The sequence below is a fragment of the Paroedura picta genome, chromosome 9, assembly GCF_049243985.1.
Source record: "Paroedura picta isolate Pp20150507F chromosome 9, Ppicta_v3.0, whole genome shotgun sequence".
In the NCBI taxonomy this organism is placed as follows: Eukaryota; Metazoa; Chordata; class Lepidosauria; order Squamata; family Gekkonidae; genus Paroedura; species Paroedura picta.
The window spans coordinates 80,402,239-80,422,975 of NC_135377.1; the positions used below are offsets into that span (position 1 = coordinate 80,402,239).

General features: G+C 49.2%; 1 protein-coding gene across 4 annotated transcripts in view; it reads right to left on the bottom strand.

The window, feature by feature from the left end:
* CDH12 (cadherin 12) overlaps positions 1 to 18,005 on the bottom strand; it is an 873,293-nt gene extending 855,288 nt beyond the window's left edge. For 2 of the 4 annotated variants that reach the window (XM_077353396.1, XM_077353395.1), the window contains exon 1: positions 17,876 to 18,005. The gene's annotated coding sequence lies outside the window, so the exon portion shown is untranslated. Of the gene's footprint in view, positions 1 to 17,155; positions 17,410 to 17,875 lie in introns of those variants that run through there. The other 2 variants (XM_077353393.1, XM_077353394.1) reach the window with 1 other exon arrangement.
* Between the last annotated feature and the right edge of the window lie 2,732 nt (positions 18,006 to 20,737).

The following is a 20,737-nucleotide window of genomic DNA, read 5'->3' on the forward strand; positions in this document are numbered from 1 at the left end:
TTGTTTCAAATGCCAGCTTGTATCTAGGTCAGCTATAAGTCACTGCACGGGAGGTGTTATGCTGTGCTGCCACCTGAGATTTGGCCCAGGGCTAATTCCCCTGATTTTCCCCACAACCACATGTGGAACCTTGGGCCCACTTTACCCCCTGTCCACCCCGGATTTTTGCTCCTGCCTAAGGTAGCCTATGGGCAGGAAGTGTTTGTTTCAGCCATTGTCACATGACACAAACTCCCCTGTGGCACCAACTTCCAGAGCCCTTTTCTTGCATTTGAGCCCCCCCCCCTCCAAGCCCAAAATCGGTCATTTTCTTAATGCTCCAAGCCACTCTGCAGCATGGCAGAGTCTCCCCGACAACACCACCTCCTTCAAAGTCCCTTTGGGTAGGGGATATAGTCTGCATAGGCGAGCACAAAAGTGCAGCAGAATTGGTTGACATCTTCTATACCTCTCTGTTCTTCCTGGGGGGGCTTATTGAAGAGTCAGCAGCCTGGACTGAGCACGGGGCTCACAGCCCCCTCCTCCTCCTCCCATGGGCAGCTCCAGTGGCAGATGCAACACCAGAGCCCCAGGGGCAGTGCTGCCAGGATTGCACCAGAGGGCAGAAGAAGGATCATTACAAAATTCTCCAGGCCACCCTGCAGTGTGGCAGTGCCTCCTTGACACAGCATAGTGCTGTAGGCCGGCATGGGGCATTTTTAGAACTTTTAAGAGGAGCCAGCACTGGGTGCAGGGAGTGGGTAGGGAGGCAGCTGGGACCGAAGCCATGAGCCACCACTGACACCTGCAGGCGAGGTCCTCCTTCCATGTTCCAAAGCAACCCCAACAGTGCCTCCAGTCCAGTGAGAGAGCTCTTGCTGCCACCCTTGGGGCCCCTGCATTACATCTGCAGCTGGCCCTGCCTATGGGGATGAGCAGCCCTGCAGAGGAGGCCACGAGCCCCGTGCCCAGCCTGGGCTGCCAGCTCTTCAAAGAGCTTCACAGAAAAAACAAAGAATTGTAGAAGACTTCAGCCAACTCTGCACTTTTGTGCTAGCCGACGCAGGCTATATCCCAAGCCCACAGGTACTTTTAAGAGGGTGTTGTTGCATCTTTATGCAATAATACCTTCTTTAAATATATTTAAATGCCCCACCCCACAGCACGACAGAGTAGTGGGAGGCATTTCCCCCATTTTTTCTATACTATTCCTTCTAAGAAAATGGCAGGAGCTGGTGGAAGTGACGCTGGGCAGGGGTGGGGGTGGGGGTGTTGCAATGGTGGGGAAAGCTTGCAGAGACAGTGCGAGTTTTCCCAAACCCAAGGCCCAACGCATGCCTTGCTCTAGCCCAGAACAAAAACGGAATGCAGGTTTCTCCGTGTTCCCTTACTGCAAGACATCTGTCAGGGCTGGGACTCCTCCCGACTGGGCCCGATTCCGTCAGGACGTGAGAATTAGCCCCGTGGCCAGGCGAACGGTGAGGGCAGCCAAACCCCTCTTGCAGAAGCTGTCTCAGTCTAACAACAGTCTAACCATGTTGTGTTCTGGGCAGCCTGAAATGCTCCTGAAAGAACTGACCTCATCCACTCTAGATTGCTATGTTGTGTGCTCTGTGCGAATGTCGCCTTGGATTTTCTTTTCCTGCTCCTGGCTCTATTACCAAGGAGCCCTGTTGTCTGGTACCTAAGAAAAGAGCTGAGCTTTCCAGAAAGCATTGTTGTTATTTATTGTTCGCAGACCACCCCTCACCCCATGGGGGACAGTTTGCAACATAATACAACTGATAATAAGGCATTGTTGCCATCAGCATCAATAAAACCATCATAAAAACCTTAACACCAGCAATTATTCCCCATTCCCACCCTGACGCATCTCTCACCACCTTCAGGCTGGTCATTCATCCCTGGGGAAGGCATGTCATGGAGCTTATGTTTTTATTGATTACTGTTAGACACATGGCCTATGTTTTGGCTTCATAAGAGTGCTCAAGGTGGCCAAGATCTTATCCAACAACAATTAGAAGAGCATTTATTCTTGCTTGGTTAAACTCTTTTCTCTCAGCCATACTGGGAAGCCAGTTTGCAGGTATAGCTTATTTGTATGCAGGGGTAGTCAACCTGTGGTCCTCCAGATGTCCATGGACTACAATTCCCAGGAGCCCCTGCCAGCGAATGCTGGCAGGGGCTCCTGGGAATTGTAGTCCATGGACATCTGGAGGACCACAGGTTGACTACCCCTGGTATAGAGTTTGCAAATCTGGATCTGGTCAGCTTGAGGCCTTCAAACAGATTTTATTAGAGTGTGAAATCTAGTCTGGCTTGAGAGAAAGGTCTCTGTCATCCCTCTTAACAGGCCATGTGAATGAAGCATCTTAAAATGCGTGTCCACTTCTGTTTTTCTTGTAGATTTGGAAAACCATCATAGCAGTTGCTGAATGTTTAGTTGTGGCAACTGCCTATAAAAAGGCTGGATCGCAAGGTGTTCAAGATCTTTATATCAAAAGAAGTGTAACATAAGAAAGAAAACCAGCAACAACCAACCACCACAAGAACAGATTGTTTGCAATGCACAATTCCTGCTTACACAGAGTACAGATGGGAGCACAGCCAACAAGAGTGAAGAACAGGATGCGATTTGAGTGCAGTTTTACCTTTAAGTCCCATAAGGTCTTATTCTGGGTACTAGCAAAATAGCCTGTTGTAATTTAAAACAGCGGTCCCCAACCTTCTTGTAGTCGGGGACCGCCTCCGAGGGTGGGAGAGAGCCGGCGGCCCGGCCACAGCAGCTGCACGTAAAAGCACACGGGCAGTTGCCGCGCATGCGCGCTTTCGCCACTAGGTGGCGCTAACGCGCATGTGCAGAACAGCCACACGTGCGTGTTTTTGCCAGCAGGGGGCGCAAACACGCATGCGCGGCGGCTCCGTGTGTGCGCGTTTGCATCGCTGGCATGCCAGCGGCCGCACCTGCCTTTCCCCCCCTCGCTGCGGGGGGGGGAGGCAAGCGCGGCCGCTGGCGGCACGGTACCATGGCCTTAGCGGCCCGCTACCGGGCTGCGGACCGGGGGTTGAAGACCCCTGATTTAAAATACAGTGAATGTTAGCCTTCTCTCCCCCTGCCCTGGGCAGGCCTGCTGAGACCCAGAGAGGCCACGGTGGGCCTTTTAGGGGCGGGAGGGAGCGCTGCAGAGGGGAGCAGCCTTCCCTGCGCCACACATGCCAGTGAGGCCAGGCTCTGGTCCCAGCTGCAGTCCCAGGCCCTTCCCCCTCCCAGCTTGCGCTCGCAGGCTGTCTTACCTCTTGCAGCCAGTCAAGTGGAGTGGCTGGCGGTGAAGGGGGATGTAGCCAGGTTCGGGACAACCTACCTGATCAGCCATTCATTGGATGGACGGCCAATCAGGTACGTGATGAGTCCCGAGTCCTCCCACCATCCCTGCCCAGCTTTATTTATGGTACAGAAGATAAGCTTCCTTATGCATACCCACTTCTTCAGATACATTGAAACAGACTTCCTCAAGTCTTGCATATTGATAGAAAGAGTGAAGATGGGGGGGGGGGATTCATTGCCAGGTAGTGCTAGACAGAGTCAAGGTTATCTGATATTGGATTAAAGCAGTCGGGAAGACCTGTGAATAGCTGCACAACAACAATTATAGACCCATTGCACAGTTGACCTGTGTTTTTGTCTTCCAAGAGAACACCTGCTTCTCCTTCCTCCTCCATTTTCAATCACTCTGTGTGGTGGGTTAGGCTGAGACAGAATGACTGGCTTCCTGGGCAAGTGGGGATTTGAACCTGGGTCTCTCTGTGTGCCCCAGTAGCCAGGGGACTACATAAAGATCTGTGGTCAAGGCTGCTGTTTTTGCAGCTACAGAGCAGGGGGATATCGGTGAATCAGATGTATGTGAATGATGCTCAGGGCAAGCGTATATAACTGAGTTATTCCAAACGAGGCCTCCTTAAAAATCAACTAATTGGTTTCAAAGATTGGTTTCATTCCAGTGGGTGGCTGCAAGACCCTGAATGGCAATTTCACCTCCTTTTCATGCTTGGCATTTTGGATTCATTTGCTTAAGACTGAATGCAGTGGTTATGTATTTTTGTATAGTTTGAGTCTGAAATTTGTCTTGCAAGTTTGTGCATCCGCCTGCATATTTATCTGGCAATGTCAACACTTGGCTCATTCTTCATACCCAGAAAAGGTGTGATGTGAATTGCCTTTTACCAAACTTCCTATTGTGTGTTTGTGTGTGCTTGCATACAAATGTATGTTTGCACATAATTATGTTCCCCTTGCATTGTTATAATTACAGAGTCAGTTGCGCTTTATAAGTATTTTCTTTGGATGCACATTGGTAGCAATAGAGTTGGTCCTCAACGTAGCTCCTACAGGCTTGTCCATAGAAGCAAAGCAGATTTAAACAAAATACAGGGAAACTGATGAGGTACAGATGCACCCGCTGCCAAATTTATAGGGCTCTGAAGAAATTTATTTGAGAATTTGTATATTGGCTTGTTGCGTTTATAGAAGGAGCACGGCACATACGAATGAATGGTAACCGTCTCTAGGACAGAATATATTAACTCAGTTAATAGCAGCAAATAGCTATTGAAACTCAAAGCGGAAGAGTCTTTTAACCAGCAGAATGTGTGACTGTCAATCTCATCAAAACATTCCAGTATTATTATATATTGAATTTCTATACTGCCCTCCTGAGACTGGCTCAGGGTGGTGTACACTATACGGTTTATAGTTAACAATTAATTAAAAGCAACATAATAAAATCCTGAACATTCAACAATATCATATCAGCAGCATTTAGAAACAATAGCAGCATCAATTTATTGTCCTCCTACTACCCGGAGATGAGTTAGGTTTAAATAAATGTGCATTATTGCCAAAGCTTCACTTTCAGATCCATGTTGAGATACTGGGGGAAATACAAGACAGCAGACTGTCTGATAATCACAACATTTGCTATCATATGGGGGAGCAGCCGTCTTAATTTTTTTAATCCTCCGTCATAGGGAAAGCCAGAAACCAAATGGACTCAAAAGAGTAAGAGAGCCTGGCCGTGAATCACGACCCCTTTCTGTAAAATTTGCACTCCCTGGTCCAAATTGGCCCCTGCCAATCAACGGACGCGCATTTCCATCAATCCCCTGATTAAATTAGCCAGCCCGATTAAACCGATCAGACCTTTGCAGATCTGGGGGGCAGCCAGCGTGAGGTTAGACAACAGGAGACAGCGGAAATCACATGACTCAGCAGCTCCCCATTGAGCAACTCCTGCGTTTTAACGGCCTGCTGTCTTAGGTTGCAAAGTTCTCTTCCATAAACCTGGATGCAGGAAATACATTAAGGAGAACCAAAGAATGTCCCCGGCCTTGAGTGGCTGGATTTTTAGCAGTCACATCTGATTAAAAGAACTCAGTTTGGAAACAAAGCATCCATGAGCACACGCACACCCAAGGCTTGAAACCTCGACTCAGGAGGCAGGGAGACAGGGCCACGTGAAGAGATGCTGAGGCTTTCTCAATTGGTATTTCAAGAAACCCTGGGGTTTCTTGGTGGCCCGGGAAGGGTTTCCTGAATGGGTGGGAGTTAGTTTCTATCTATTTTTTAAATTTGTTAAACATTTATCAGGTGACATGACCATGGTCTTATCCAGTTGTCCACCCCCCATGGCCAATGATAGGCCGGGAGGGGATGGGAAGGGGTGGGGTCCCAAGTGGGCATGAACACAGCTCTGCTTTCCAACGATATTCTGCACGGTTGTGCCACTTCTGCGGTTTCTCGAAGCCTGAAGAATGTTTCAGGGATTTCTCAACGGTAAAACAAGTTGAGAAAAGGCTGCTTTAAGTGATGTGAAGCTTATGAGGCCTATTGCTTTCTCCCCCCCAAGTAGTAATTTAGTCATTGGGTATTTTTTCCTGTCTCCAGAAGCCCCTGTTATCTGAAGACTTAACTCTATTTTACTTGGGTTGTGCTCTGGTAGTAGGAGTAACAAAGGGCAGGGTTGCCAGCCTCCAGATGATAATTGGGGATCCCCTGGAATTACAGGTCATCTTATACTGTCACATGGACACATTACGCTGCTTCATACTGAATCAATTTGTTGCCTCGTCAGGGGGAGGACTGTCTACTCATGTCAAAGTTTTTCATCACACTTGCAATCTGGTTATTTCAACCAGACATATCTGGGATTGAACTTGAGTGCATCTACATGCAGTGGGCGCAAACTGTATTTTTGATGAATTACAAATCAAACCACCAGTCTGTACCAATTGTGAGGGTGGTTTGTGAACTAAACCAGTTAATATCAGTTTGTGGCCCCTGCTTTCTGCACCCCACTGCATTTCAGAGGGAGCAGAAAGCAAGGGTTTAAATAGCACTGAGCCACAGTACTCCCGACAGAATGACACAAAATTTAAAGAGCAGTGTTTTAAATGGCTCAAAGCTGAATCCAAGACAGCCTTTTTAAACAGCTCCAAAGATCTGAACCACAAGAAAAGCCGTTTGTGCCCATCCCTATCTTTGACTCAGCAGCAGAGAATATGCTTTGAATACAGATGAACTTAGGTATCAGGTATCCCAGATATCTCCAGTTGAAATGACCAGACAGCAAGCTATTTGCTCTGTGTGGCTTAGCTGTTTAAAGGGGCTTTCCTGGGCAGTGCACAAGAAAAATCCTTTAAACAACTCAGATGCAGAAGCAGGCACAGTTTTTTTAGAGGTCAGAACAGTTGAGCCAAGGAAGGAGGTTTCCCCTGAGTCTCAGCTATTTCTGAACTGGTGGCTTTCATGGGGAGGAGAAAGCAAGGGTTAAAATCCCTGCTTTTTGCTCCTCATGAGCCTCCATGAACTGTTTTGTGGAGGTTTATAGACAGGCTACAGTTCATGCACTTCAGCTCGCAAACCATAAACCATCCCAAATACATCATGAACAAAATGTCATGAGCTGGACGATGCCCATCCCTAATCACAGCCCCTGCCCTGTCAGTCAACTAACACAATCGACCTGAGAGCAATACCAACAGGCAATGAGGTATTAGTGTTTATAGAAGCAAGAATGCTGGGAACTCAAGTTTGTTCTGAATGTTGCCTGTAATCTTTTGTGCTGAGGCCTAGTTCCCTAATTCCGATTGTCAGCTGAAGTATAGTGTCAGTACTTGGAGGGGGTGGGTGGTAAGGAACAAGAAAGAAGCTCTACATGTGAACACATGAAGCCATCTTGTGTGGGATCAGAGCACTGGCCTGTCAAAAATCAGCACTGTCTGCTCAGACTGGCAACAGCTCTCCAGGGGCTCAGGCAGAGGCCTTGACACCATCTGCTACTTGATTCTTTTAACTGGAGATGTCCAGGATTGAACCTAGAGTTAGCTGCCCATCCATCTCGAAAACCGCGGGACACTCACGCTTTCCTGGTCTTTGTCCCGGGTTCCACCTGGGTCCTTAAAAATCCTGCCAGCGGGTGCCCCCTCCCTGCCTCCCTCCCTCCCTCCCTCCCTGCCCCCGGCCAGCAGGATGGCCATCAGTGTTGCTCTGCCCTGGCTGCTCTGCACAGGCGCGCCCGCCAGAGGCCCTCCCTTGGCCCCCCCTGGCCTGCGCTGACGCCACGCAGGCACACAAGATGGGAGAGGTGCGCGGGAGGCTTGTGGGAGAGGCGCACGGGCAGCGGGGTGAGCCCAGTCAGTTAGAGAGAGGGAGGCCGCTGCCGCGCCCACCGCTGCACCACCACTGCGGCAGCGGCAGCGGTGATGGCTTGTCCCGCCTTACGGTTTCTAAATTCTGGTCACCTTAACCTAGAGCCTTCTGCATGCCGAGCAGATGCTCTACCACCTAGCCATGGGCCCAGCAAGCGGGGTTTTATGGGCCTAATGCTCATATATAAGATGCAGACTTCCAGTTGACTGTGTTGTTGTTGTTTTGCAGCTCACTCAAGGAGTAAAAACTGAAGATCACAAGCTGCTTTTCAAAAAGACTAGTGCAGGACCCTGGAACTTTGGCTGGCATTCTTCTTCAAAAGCATTTCTCTGTGCAACCCCTTTTGCTGGCACGGATCATAACTCATGCACTAAGCAAACTGCTTTGGAATACTTTGAGCATGAGAGGTGCCATATAAAACCAAATTCTAATCCCCATTTAAAAAAATGACTCATAAAAGTGTCACCCATTTAAATGTGTGTGTATATAGAAATACACATGTGCATAAATATGCTTAAAAATGGAGGGTTTATATACTTAAAGTAGAGGCAAATACATTTCAATTGTATATGCATATTATTCACAATACACTGCATTCATGAGCAGGAATCCTGTAATTAAACCACAGGACTCCGGATTTTGCTACACTGATATTAATGGATTTTCCGCCTTGCTTTCTAACACATTGAAATGTCTTATACTATTTTGGACTACTGGCCTATCAAGAACAAAACTGTCAATTCTGGTTGGCAGTGGGTCTCCAGGGTCTTTCTTGCCATATTCTACCTGGGCCTTTTAACTGGAGATGTTGGGGAATAAACTATGGATATAATAATGGTGGTGGTGGTAGTAGTAGTAGTAGTAGTAGCAGCAGCAGCAGTAGCAGTAGTAGTAGTAGTAGTAGTAGTAGTAGTAAGAAACAATGCAGAATCACAGAATCATAGAGTTGGAAGGGTCCATACAGGCCATCTAGTCCAACCCCCTGCTCAATGCAGGATTAGCCCTAAGCATCCTAAAGCATCCAAGAATAGTGTGTATCCAACCTTTGCTTGAAGACTTCCAGTGAGGGGGCGCTCACCACCTCCTTAGGCAGCCTATTCCACTGCTGAACTACTCTGACTGTGAAAATTTTTTTCCTGATATCTAGCCTATATCGTTGTACTTGTAGTTTAAACCCATTACTGCGTGTCCTCTCCTCTGCAGCCAACAGAAACAGCATCCTGCCCTCCTCCAAGTGACAACCTTTCAAATACTTAAAGAGGGCTATCATGTCCCCTCTCAACCTCCTTTTCTCCAGGCTGAGCAGACGCTCTGGTACTGAGCCACAGCCCCCTCCTCAAAACTTCTTATCTACCTAGCTCTGAATTGAAGCCCACAATGGCAAATGTATAACAACATGAGAGAAGCCATATTGGATCAGGCCCATGGCCCCTCCAGTCCAAAACTGTGTGTCAAACAGTGGCCATCAGGAGGTCCACCAGAGGCCAGACCACCATCAACTGACCATATATGGCATCCCAACAAGTATGTAATAGATTTCTTGTTTCTGCTGCTTAGCTGGGATTGCAAAACCAGGAGTTAAATATGTAGAAAGCGACCATGTAGGGCATGCTGTTTGTTGGGCAAAAGTTCAATGCTCCCAGTTGAAGCAAACCAACACACACACAGAGTGCAAAAGGAGATGTGATAAAGCAAGTGACCTAAGGCTGATAGATCCATGTTATCCTTGTAAACTGCTTCCCTCTAGCGCAGAGGTGGCCAAACCGTGGCTCTCCAGATCTCCATGGATTACAATTCTCATGAGCGGCCTAAGCGTGCCGAAGTGCCCAGCCCTTAAAAAAAAAACACACAACACTACAGTTCAATGGTTGTCCCCTATATGCCATGGAGGAGTCAATAGCAGTCTGCAGATCAATAAGAGGAAGGAATACAATTTCCCCAGATGAATATAGTGTTAAAGTGAGATATTTCATGGGTTTTTAATTCGGGGGGGGGGGGCGCCTATAAAGCAGAAATGGCTACAAAGCGATCGTTGAACTTCCGCTAGTAATAGACGGATTCAGTTCCTGGGTTCTCTGCTTATGTCTTGGGTTTCCTTGGGCTCCTTATTCCCTTTGACGTTTTGCTCCTTTATCTGCAAAAATGGAATGAGTGAGAACTGAGCTGATGGGGATTATTCAAAGCTGATCAGGACGGAAAGTGTCGAACTCTCTGGCTCCCCTCAGCAGTGATCTTCAGCAGGTCAACTTGAAACAGAATTCAGCTGAAATGAAATCATATCCCAACGAAGTGTGTACATGAGAATGACTTCATTAGTCTCCGGGGACTAGAAGTCCAATGTAAAATTTTGACTGAAGTCAAACTGGGATTTCCAGAAGGTGGTTTTTCAGGGAGTACCACGTGGTTCACATGGATGAATTTTGTCAATGGACAGGAAAGGCACCAGGATGCCACAGGCTACCTTTGAAGTCTCTAAGCTCTTCTGTATGAGCTGGATGGCATTGCTGGGAATGTGGCTGAGCAAATGGTCTTCATCCAGCCCGCAGAATGGGCCCCCCACTTCCCCATTCCTTCCATATGCTTTGCATCCTTGAGATAGGCTTCCCAATTGCCCAGACACAACGGGGAGCTCCCTGCCCCAGGCCCAATCAGCTGTGCTCAAAAATTGAGGAGTAGGAGAAAAATGTGTGTCCCCCCCCCCGTGGTGTTTTAGGATTTCCTCCTAGTCTCTATGATCTTTGTCATATAGATTAAGGGGGATTCCTAGAACATCACCAGGAAATGACATCATATCCCTCAACTCTAACCTTCCCAGGCACTATTGTTCCCCCCTCCCCCAGTCTCCTACTGTTTGCTGAAGCAGTGTTAGGAACTGTAGCAGTTGACATAGGGGTGGCCGAGAGGACTGAATCACGCTGGGGAGGCAGGGACCCACTGCCTCCCCAACACTGAAGATGGAGTAAGCATCATGGACTTTGGTTCAGAAGCGTATAGACACCTGGGCAGAGTCTGCACTTACTTTGTTTATTCCAATCCTGTTGAATTCAGATCGCTTTGAACTCAGGTCTTCCTCCCCCCCCCCATTCAAAGGGGAAAGTCTTCTGTACGTGGTTAGGGTAGTTCAGAAGGGGGGGGGCAAGCCTCTTTCTTTCTTTTCTTGAAGGGGAGGGAGAAGAGCAAAGCAGGGAGCCTCTTTATTTTTTTTGGAGGGGGGGAGGATCGAAAAATGCAGAGAAGGGAGAGAAAATCCAAGACCGACAGAAGTTGAGAGAAATTAGGGGCTTCTCCTTTAAGGCAAGCTTGTCACATGACCAGGTGTGACCTATCAGAGGTTCTCTACCATGGAGCTTTCTTTCCCAATCCAGATTTGAAAAATCTTGAGCATTAAAAGCACTCTAAGATATCGCACAATAAAGGTAGGGTCACTCCAGATCAATCCTTCTTGCTGCAGAAGGAAAATTTAAATCGCCCAAAATCCAAACGAAAATCTCATTCTGTGTAGAGGGCAGGGACTGAATCGACCTGGGATTGGAATAAAAGCTCCGTGCAGTTTACACCCTGGTGACCTTACAGGGTATTTAAAGGGGACTAAAGGGTATGTCAGCTGCTATCCAGATGCTCAACAGATACACTCCCAAACATAACTTTTGACCCAATCAAGTACTACTTAGAGAAAGAACTGGGTTACTATATTTGTACTGGAGGAATTCTTCAGAGACAACTGTTTTGCACAGTTTGTAAAACACATATTTGATGCAACCATGAAGGTAGAACATGTCTCCTAGTTAGCATGTTCTATTGCACACACCCATGGCTCCTGAACCAATTTCATGGTAAGTAAAGAATCTACATGGAGAGAGACAGTTTCCATTACCAATGATATAAACATTTTGCAAATATGCTCTTCAATAGGATATAATATTTTTACATCAACCAAGAGACATCGAAGCCTATGACAACTGAGTCACCCCTAGTTGGCGGGTAGAATTGTTTGGAATCCACTAAGTAATCATATGTTACTAATTCACAACACTTCATGGATGCTCCAGAGAACCCATGAAAGCTAATGCCACAATGCATGTGCCAGCCGTCTGCGTGCCACTTTGTCACAAAGATACTACTCATGGCCCTGTCGTTGGGAAGGAGTTGCTCTTGTTTTTATCGCCATGTAAGTTGCTGTATATTGTATAAAAGGTAAACGTAAAGGTATCCCCTGTGCAAGCACCGGGTCATGTCTGACCCTTGGGGTGACGCCCTCCAGCGTTTTCTTGGCAGACTCAATACGGGGTGGTTTGCCAGTGCCTTCCCCAGGTATATTGTCTACTGGAGTTTTATTGTATGGGGGTTTTATGATTGGGATTGTGTTGTTTTTATCTGTTATTGTGAACTGCCACAAGCCAGCTTGCTGGGAGTGGCGGTATACAAGTTTAATAAACAAACAAACAAACAAACATACAACAAACGAATGCATGGCTGATGTGCTCAGCAGCCGACCTATGAAACTTGGATTGGGCACAAGCTAGCTCAGAAACTACAGTTCATTATGAATTTGGGCTGATTCATAGTTTATAAAGCCATGTTGGAAGAATCACCATAAACTTCCAAGAGTTTTGATGGAGTTTGTGATGGTTCATGAAGAGCACGAAGCATGGCTTTAAACTGTGACATTATGTATCAGTTTATAGTTCAGCCATGGATCATGAACTGAACCACAAAAATGTGGCCTCTGCCCATCCCTAAAGGCAACCCCATTTGGTTTTCAAGGCAAGAGACAAACCGGCGGTTACATAACAGCCCTGGACTTTCTCTTTAGTCTCCCATCTCAGTAATAACCATGGCCAACCCTGCTTAGCTTCTAAAATCTGTAGGGTTTTCAAGGCAAGAGTTGAGCAACATTGGGTTGGCATTGCCTGCTTCTGTGTATTGATCATGGATCTTCGTAGTGGTCTCCCACTGAAGTCCTAACCTGGGCTGACCATGCTTCTGAGATCCAGGATTACGCTAGCTTGAGCCCTCCAGGTCAATCCACAGCATATGCAACAGGCAAGAGATGGTGGATGGGGTGAAGGAGGTGGGGGTGGGCGGAATGACCATGTCTTCCTAGGAATCCTTTTGAGGTGGGGACCAAGGAAGTTTGTGGTCAGACGTGTATGTTGGATGTTTGTAGGTCAGAAACTCAGAAACATGATAAGAGTCACCCTGTGGACAAGAATGCTGGAAGAGAAAGGAATGAGTGACAAGTGGGCTCTCTTTAAACAAGAGCTATCGCATGCTAAGGCATGCAATTCCAGCAAGAGGGGAACATGGAGAGAGATCCAAGAAGCCTAACTTCAGGAGGAGCTAAGGAAGAAAAAGGAAATGTTCAAGAAATGAAGGGAAGGACAGACCTCAGGATATGAGTATCTGCAGATTGCAAGGCCGGCCATCAGAAAGGCCAAGGCTGGGAGTGAGCTGAGACTGGCCAGGGAAGAACATTATAACAAGAAATGTGAGGAGCAAATGTAAGGTAAAAGAGGCAATAGGCCAACTGTCGGGTGAAGAGACAGAGAGGAAGCAGAAAGGCTCTGCATCTTATTTGTCTCTCCCCACCCCCCAGAAGAATATGGACACTCTAGGGATGGTAAGGGCCAGGTATCATATCTGGGTGGTGAGTTGACATGAGCAGAGAGGTGGTTGAGAGGCTCCTGATTGCACTGGATGAGTTCAGATGCCCAGAGTACTATATCCAGGTCACAAAAATGAGAAGCATGCCTACTGGGTGGGAGATACACTTCTGGGTAGCAGTGTGGGTGAATGTGATCTTGGGCTAGTTGTGGACTATAAGGAGAGGAATGGGAAGGCGACTGTAAGCCGCTTTGAGCCTCCTTCGGGTAGGGAAAAGCAGCATATAAGAACCAACTCTTCTTCTTCTTCTAAATATGAGCAGACAATGTGATGCAGCAATAAAAAAGGCAAATGAACTCTTGGGCTGTATCAACCGAGGCATACTATCAAAATCTCAAGATGTTGTAGTTCCAGTGTATTGGTCAGACCCCACTGGAGTACTGTGGACAGTCCTGGAGGCCTTACTTTAAAATTGAGAGGGTGCAGAAGAGAGTAATGAAGATGATCTGGGGGACCAAGCCCTGTGAGAAAAAACTGTTCAGCCTGGAGAAAAGGAAGTTGAGAGGGGACAGGATTGGTCTATTTGAAAGGACATCACTTAGAGGAGGACAGGGAAAGGTTCCTGTGGGCAGCAGGGGACAGGACCTGCAACAATGGGTTTAAACCAGGGGTAGTCAACCTGTGGTTGCTGGCAGGGGCTCATGGGAATTGTAGTCCATGGACATCTGGAGGACCACAGGTTGACTACCTCTGGTTTAAACTACATGGAGAATGGTACCAACTAGATATCAGGAAACAATTTTCACAGAGTAGTTCAGCAATGGAATCGGCTGTCTAAGGAGGTGGTGAGCTCCCCCCCCCCACCAGTGGTCTTTAAGGAAGGGCATTGCTTGCTTCATTTGCTAAGCACACTTTTAATGCAACCACGTGGGAAGAAAGTATACCCCACCTAGCATGGTGGCAAACATGCAAGCACACCAGTGTTGCCCTGGCTTCTGGAAGTGATGCTGTTGACTGAGCAATTTAAAATATCTTATGCTGCTTTACTTTTTATATGCTCAAAGTGGTTTATAAGTCAGTCACAATCTAAAAACCACAGCAACCAAAGCATCAAAGCCACACTGGACGAGCAAACCGCAGAAGGCTCTTCAAATCCTACATATTGTACAGTTGTAATCATGCATGTTAATGATTTGTGTTGGAAAATAATTTCATTTGCTTCACTGGTACATCCTCCCTGGAAAGGGGGCCCAAGGCAGTATCTTATTCTGTCCCCCTTTTAATTCCATCAACAATCCTGTCGGCTGATGGCAGGCCCAAGGTCTGTGGGAATTCGGTGCAGGTGCTCCCAGACTCCTAGCTCAAGGGTGGCCAAACTGTGGCTCTCCAGATGTCCACAGACACAGTTTGACCCCCACCCCTCCTAGTACAACATTCTGATCACTACATCCCACCATAATGTAATGGGAGGCTGCCCCTTGCAACTGTGTTCTTGTAAAACCACAGCATCTACTTTTCTGCTTGGTGTAGTGGTTAAGGAGTATCCAGTCTGGAGAGCTGGGTTTGATTCCCCACTCCTCCTCCACATGCAGCCAGCTGGGTGACCTTGGGCTAGTCACAGTTCTCCTAGGACTGTTCTCTGTCTCTCAGCCCCATCTACCTCACAGGGCATGTGTTGTGGGGAGAGGAAAGGAAAGGTGTCTGTAAGCTGTCTTGAGACTCCTTGGAGTAGTGAAAATTTGGGTATAAAAAACAGCTCTCTCTCCTCAAATCAATGCTATCAGAGGCTTATGAAGCGTAGCTCCTGGCTGATCAGATAGTTAAAGCTCCTTCCAAATATGAACTTGGATGAAATCACATCTCGTTTTCATTTGTTAGGCTCCTCTCTTTTGTACGCTTTGGCAAATGAAGTGAACGTCCGTTCCAAGATGCAAGCGACAGGATGGCTTTGCTCATCAATGCAACAACTGGGCTCCGTCCACTGCCACGTACCCTGGGCGTTTGCCCGAAAGACCTGGGCATCCTGGCAGAGCAAAAACATCCTTCTTCTGGGACAAACAGAATATAAGATGAAGAACAACTCTGTCTCTCGCTGCTCCGAAGTCTAACAGAACTTGTCAGGACTGGCAAATGCTACGGTTATTTTGCACCCTAATCCAAACCACAAGCACAAAAACAACAACACCGAGGAGCAAACTAGCCATGGTGTGAGTGGTGCGTTTGAGGGGCAGGGAAAAAAGTCCTTCTTGGTTGCATCTCCCCCGGTTAACCTCTTGCCTTATTATGAAGAAGAGAAGGAATATATGATCGAACTGCCTTCAGCAGCTACTTTCATCTCTGTACGGAGGAGAACGAGGCGACTGGTTTGATCAGCCACAACGCAAGGCAGAGTCATTCAGGGGCTGAGACACTCAGAAGAACTGTGGATGGGTTCCCAGATCAACTGCTTGCGATTTTGGTGATGCCCCCACTCCCCTTTCTGGGAACATTAACGGACTCCTCTTTGCCAAGAGCAGCAGGCCCCAAAATATTTAATAACGTCTTCATGAGGACAAAATAAAGAGACCTCTAGACCAGTTCGTGAATGTCATGCACAACTGAATTCCAGACACTTGCTTGCCTTCTTTGCATAGCATTTAACCTTAATGCCACCGAACCTCACATCCAGGGAGGTGTACGCTGTAAAAAACTGCCTGGCTAGCTGATAACACCTGCCCAGGTAGCTATAATGATTGCGCTTTCCTTGGGCATGCTGGAACGCCATAGAGCCACAGACATTCAACTCTTTTGGGTTGTCACCCAATATTAAAGCAGTGCTTATTTTTGTCCTAAGCAACCCACAGATACATTTCACAATCTATGGAAAGGGGGGGGGGGGGTGACAGCCTGATCGTCTTGCAGAAGATTACAAATCCTAGAATCCCAAATCTGTCAGCCACCGATGCCTTCCCTGTGGGAGATTCTCTAAGTTTGAACAGTTATGTGCCCCTTCGCCGAGAAAGCTCCGAAGAGAACCCTAACCCAACAAATCGCAGAATCGTGAGTCTCATTTCTAATTCAGTAAAAGCAGAGTCCAGGAGCACCTTTAAGACCAACAAAGATTTATTCAAGGCATGAGCTTTCGAGTGCAAGCACTCTCTGAGGAAGAGTGTCTGACGAAGGGTGCTTGCACTCAAAAGCTCACGCCTTTAATAAATCTTTGTTGGTCTTAAAGGTGCTCCTGGACTCTGATTTTATTGTGCTACTTCAGACCAACACGGCTACCCATTTGAACCTATTATTTCTAATTCCGGGGAGGCTCTGCCTAGAGGGAGAAGGCAGACGGCTCTCCCTCGGAAAAGACAAGGCTGCCAGGAAGGTCCCCTCGCTGAACGTCTCAACAGATGCCAAACCTGAGCAAGATCAAGAAGTTGTGGCAATCCCAGACTGGCATTCCCTTGGGAGGGATCCGTCTGAAAGACATGCAATCCTCCGGTGGCTACTTGGCTGGCAAAAGAACAGGTAGGAGGCGCACAGGTCGAGCGCGGGGGGTGTCTGTCCTCCCCCTGGGAGGTCCCTTCTTGCCAGCGTGCCCTGCCCGCCCCCAAAGGGAGAACAAACTTGAGGCGGCACCAGGTACCCTCTCCCACTCCGGGGCCACGCCGCACCTGCCACGGGCACACCTGCGAGGCCCCCACCCCACCTGCGCCCCCTTGCCCCAAGAACTGGGGGGCTTTTAGTGTGCCCCCCCTGCCCCGCAGCCCCGGCCGGAGAACTTGGGCAAACAAGTCCCCCCCACCCTGGCCGAGGTGCGGCTGCCAGGGATGCGCGCCCACCTGTCCCGTCCCGTCCCGTCCCGCGTCCGGCCTCGCTCCGTGGCCGCCTTACCTGCTCCGTGCAGCCGCGCCGGGGAGAGGCGGCCGGAGCGCGGCGGCTAAGGGGACAGCCTCGCCTGCGCGCCACGGCAGCAGCGCCCCTGCGGCCCCGCGGGCATCTCCGGCGTCCTTCAGCCGCGGCGGGGCGGGCGGAGCGGGGGCTGCCTGGCGGAGGTCGCCGCGCTGCTCACAAGCGCCGGGATCGCCTCCCCGCTTCCCCTGCCGAGCGACGGAGCCGTTTAGCCGCGGCTCGAGCCGAACCGCAGCTGATCGAGGGCAGCCAATAGGTGCGCAGGACCCCCCCCCCCCACCCGCCGCCCCCCCCCCGAAAGACACGCGCCGAGCAGGCAGTTTAAACTGGGAAGGAGGGGGGGCGCTTAACCCTTTGCGGGGAATCCAAGCAGACCAGACCCCCCCCCCCGCCATGCGGCCCCCGTGGCAGGCAGCGGCAGCCCCCCCCCCAGGGACCTGGGCTGGGATTGCGCAGGGGGGGGGGCAGCGGAGCCTCCCGTGAGTCCCGTCCCGCCCGCCTCTCTGCAAGGGGGGAAGGGGTCTGCCTGCATGCCCCACACGGGGGATTGCGGAGAAAACTCTCCTCCGCGGAGGGCAGCCGGAAGGGTGATGCGCTCAGGAGGAGTGCTGCTGAAGGCGCAAGCGGCCACTGAGAGCTCGCTCCCAAGCGCTGGGAGGCAGATCCGAACAAGAGCCCACGAGCACCTCGAGGTCTCACTACCTGTGCGGCTCCCCGGAGTCACTGGCCCCCCTCCGGCCGCGGGTGCTGCGGGGCTCTTGCGCTTCTGCCTGCTCTCACTTCGGAGGGTGGCTGTGCGGCCCCTTCTGCAGACCCAGCAGGGGGGAGGGGGAGATCTGAGCCCTTCCAGCCTCGGCTGAAGGTCGGAGGGGTGTCGGAGAGGATGCAGAGGTCCGATGCCGCTCGCTTTCCCCTTGGTTCTGTTGTGAGCTGGCTCTGAGGCAGACGCACCTGTTCACACGGCTGCTTTATCCGTGGAAATACAGGCGCTATGCAGGACCCTTCTAGGAGACCAGGCTCTTGGAATACAGAACCCAGCGTCCTCTCTCCTGATTTGTAGAGCATTGCCATGGACAGAAACAAAGATTCGTCCCAGCTCTACTGTATGAGTCCAAAAAAACAACTGGAAACATGACTTCTTGTAGTGTGAGAGAGATGGTATTTTGTATACTGCTTTGTACTACCTGAAGGAATCCCAAAGTGGCTTCCAATCCCCTACCCCTCCTCTCCCCACATCAGTCACCCTGTGAGGTAAGTGAGGCTGAGAGAGCTCTGAGAGAACTGTGACTAGTCCAAGTCACTCAGCTGGCTGCATGTAGAGGAGTGGGGAATCAAACTTGGTTTTCCTGATTATAGGCCACCACTCTTAACCACTACACCAAGCTAATTTTCAAAGGGATAAAAATTTTTCTTTGGGCTGATCCTGCGTGGAGCAGGGGGTTGGACTAGATGGCCTGTATGGCCCCGTCCAACTCTATGATTCTATAATTCTACCTTCCCTATCCCATGCATGATTCTGTAAACCAGGGCTGAATCTGCACTTACTTTGCTTATTCCATTGTGGATCCTGCTGAATCCAGATCGATTTGAACTCGGGCCTTCCTCCCCCCCCCCATTGAAACAGAAAAATGTTCTGCACGTGGTTAGGGAAGCTCAGAAGGGGAGTGGGGAGCCAAGCACAGCAGGAGCCCCTTTCTTTTCTTGAAGGGGAGGGGGGAGGAGAGGACTGGAGACTGCAGAGGAGGGAGAAAAAGAGGCAAATCTGTACTGAGAGACGTTAGGGCTTCTGGAGCCTCTGCTGGGAGAAGAAGAAGAGTTGGTTCTTATATGCCACTTTTCCCTACCCAAAGGAGGCTCAAAGTGGCCTTCCCATTCCTCTCCCCACAACAGACACCCTGTGGGGTGGGTGAGGCTGAGAGAGCCCTGAGATTCCTGCTCGGTCAGAACAGTTTTATCAGTACTGTGGCGAGCCCAAGGTCACCCAGCTGGTTGCATGAGGGGGAGCACAGAATTGAACCTGGCATGCCAGATCAGAAGTCCGAACTCCTAACCACTACACCAAACTGGCTCTCATGGAAGTTAGGGCTTCCCCTTTAAGGCAAGCTTGCAGCCTAGGAACAAGGAACTTAAGCTTGGCCAATCAGGACTTCTCTACCATGGAGCTCAGCAGCCAGTTTGGAACATGCAGAGCTCTGCATGCTTTCTCACACCGATTTTTCAAATATTGAGGGTTATATCAACTCTTGGATATTGCAGGGAAAAGGTAGAGCCACTCCGGATCAATCATGTTTGTTGCAGAGGGAAAATTTAAATCAGACAAAATCAAAATGGAAATCGCATTCAGTGGAGATGGCTGGGACTGAATCGACTTGGGATTGGAATAAAAGCTCTGTGCAGATTCAACCCTAGCTCTGCTTCCTGTGACTTTGTGAGAACAAGTAATCAGAACTTTCAGTCCATGCTCAGGAAATCGCCTCAACAACAAAAATTAGACTCTCAGTGAAGCCAGTAGATAAGGTGTGGGGCATGCTGGGAATCTGGGAAAACTCCTCCAGGTCAGGAGGAGTTTCTGGTGGAAACGGTTTCTGGTGGAAACGGCTGCTGCCTCTTCCCTGTGAGCCTGCGTGTGATGTGGCCATGTCGTTACATGCATGGATCACAGCAGGTCTGCAGCCCATTGGCAGGTCTTCATCATGGTCTGTCATTAGGATTAATTCCTTCCTTCTTACCAAGCATCATCCTCACACAACCTACAGCATTTTGATTGCTGCTCTCAGTGTGAGGATTTTATGGCATATAGCAGGAGTAGTCAAACTGCGGCCCTCCAGATGTCCATGGACTACAATTCCCATGAGCCCCCTGCCAGTGAATGCTGGCAGGGGGCTCCTGGGAATTTTAGTCCATGGACATCTGGAGGGCCGCAGTTTGACTACCCCTAGCATATAGAAACATAGAATCATAGAATCATAGAATCATAGAGTTGGAAGGGGCCATACAGGCCATCTAGTCCAACCCCCTGCTCAACGCAGGATTAGCCCTAAGCATTCTAAAGCATCCAAGAAAAGTGTGTATCCAACCTTTGCTTGAAGACTTCCAGTGAGGGGGAGCTCACCACCTCCTTAGGCAGCCTATTCCACTGCTGAACTACTCTGACTGTGAAAAACTTTTTCCTGATATCTAGCCTATATCGTTGTACTTGAAGTTTAAACCCATTACTGCGTGTCCTCTCCTCTGCAGCCCGCAGAAACAGCATCCTGCCCTCCTCCAAGTGACAACCTTTCAAATACTTAAAGAGGGCTATCATGTCCCCTCTCAACCTCCTTTTCTCCAGGCTGAACATTCCCAAGTCCCTCAACCTATCTTCATAGGGCTTGGTCCCTTGGCCCCAGATCATCTTCGTCGCTCTCCTCTGTACCCTTTCAATTTTATCTACGTCCTTCTTGAAGTGAGGCCTCCAAAACTGCACACAGTACTCCAGGTGTGGTCTGACCAGTGCCGTATACAATGGGACTATGACATGTTGTGATTTTGATGTGATGCCTCTGTTGATACAGCCCAAAATGG